This window comes from Hipposideros armiger, unplaced genomic scaffold (assembly GCF_001890085.2).
Source record: "Hipposideros armiger isolate ML-2016 unplaced genomic scaffold, ASM189008v1 scaffold_17, whole genome shotgun sequence".
NCBI classification, from domain to species: Eukaryota; Metazoa; Chordata; class Mammalia; order Chiroptera; family Hipposideridae; genus Hipposideros; species Hipposideros armiger.
In genome coordinates this window covers 925531-927575 of record NW_017731367.1, presented here as the reverse complement: position 1 = coordinate 927575, position 2045 = coordinate 925531, and positions in this window count along the sequence as shown.

The following is a 2045-nucleotide window of genomic DNA, read 5'->3' as shown; positions in this document are numbered from 1 at the left end:
CAGGGTCTCTGATGAGGCTGGAACCATCTGAAGGCTTGACTGGGGCTAGAGGATCCACTTCCAAGGTGGCTTGCTTCCAAGGGTTGTCTTGGAAGCGGCCTACCGCATGGGATGCTTATCCACCCACTCCCATCCCTCAGTGGAAGGGTGCTCCTGGGGTGTTAAGGCCCTGGCACTTTTGGCCTAAGCCAGAACACACGGAAGACACTGGAGCTGAAGAACACCCTCAGGCAGAGATAGATTTAGGAGCCTGTCAGAGTGTGTGAGCATATTTGCAGATGTCCGCAGGAGACATGGCCAGGGTACCAACCTTGCCTTCTACAGTGATCAAACCTGTCCCACATCAGGCCTCCTGTGTCCCTCCACCCTTGCTGAAAGGCCCGCCACCACCCAACGTTTGCCTCCTCCCCTGTCTGAGCGTGCTCTGCCCTTGGTCTGTTTCCAGTCCTGTGGTTGGAACTTTGTTCTAGTTCTTATCTACTCTTCCCTTAGTTGATCAATAGTTATTTCAGCAGCTCTCCTCAGGTCTTCTTTAACTCCTTACTTAGTTGATTTTTTTCCCCTTTATGATCACAACATTGATTGCTGAAAATACAAGCAACACAAAAATGTATTTCTTAGAAAGTAAGAGTCCCTTGTAACCCTGCTCTTTAGAAACGGCCACGGTGGCTCGTTTGATATGTTCTACAACAATTTTCATACATAAAAACCCACCCGGTAATTGACATGCCTGGGGATCCAACCCTCCCTGTTGCTATGCTCCTTGCAGGTTTCTCTCGGCAACTTATCTTGCCTGGATGCCTTTCGAGGCCAGGGTGTGTGCATCAACCTCCATCTTTCACATGCATGTACAGCGCTCTTTAGTGTACGTGTCACATCATTTATTTTGCACATTCCCTATTGATGGAGATAGCAGGTGCCTTTGGGGTCCCATGTCTCCTCCCCTTGGCCTGACTGATTTCAGCTGTAGCTGGGGGGCGAGGGTCCTAACTCAGGCTCATGTTTGCATCTTCTGCTTCTGTGGAAGGATCTTCTCTGAAGCACAGGAGCCCTCTGAACTTTTGTATAAACACCGCTTTGAAGTGCCGGGGAGCTACAGTCTGGGAGGAAGCCAATTAGCAACCAGTTATTTGGTACTTTGGGCAGAGGGTTCCCGGGAGGCGTGCGGGATACTCTACTTCCAGGAGTTAAAACAAAAAGTTGTCTCCAATTTTTCTTATTACAAACACAGTTGTAACTAGTATCTCCTTACACTCATCTGTGTATTTGAGCTACTATTCTTTTCCATAAATTTCTTAGAGGTGAAGTTGTAGGACCAAAGGGATGAACTTCTGTATTTCAGTAGCTATTGCCAACCTTGTGCTCCAGAAATGTGATTCCCACCCACGGTGAGGGAGCTTGTTTCCTTCTATCTGGGAGGCTGGGTGCAGTGAGGAGGTTGTCCATGCAGGAAGCCAGGACAGCTCAGAGCAAGGCTTCAGAGTGCGTGAGGAGGGTTCTGCAAAGAGGAGTGATGGCGGTGATGGAAGACTGGTTATATGGTGAGGAGGCTGATTATGTTGAAAATAACAGAAAGCATGTTTCTCACTCTCAGGGAAGGATGGAGATGAATGAAGGCTGTGGTGTTGGAATGAGAGATACTGATGTCAGCTCATGTTTTTCCATTTTTATAGATAGATATAAAAATAAACACTGATGTGTGCATGTAAATATGTGTGTATGTTTATATATACTTATGTTTATACATACATATATTCCCCAGTTCTGCTCTCTGAGGGGGCCTGGGGGCAGCAAACCCCAGTGGAAACAAGCACACCTGGCAGCCAGATCTTGGTCTCTAAACACCATTTTCCACTAAAAAGGCACCAAAGCTCCTTGGAAAACGGCTGCTTGTAGTGGCCCAGAGAAATACGTGATGAACCTGGAACATCTTATTGTGCCAGAAGATACAGAAATATTCATGATGAAGACGCATGAAAAGGATACAGGAACTAGCTTAAAGGGGTTCCCGCTGGCCAAACCTGGGATAATTTGAATATCAACAT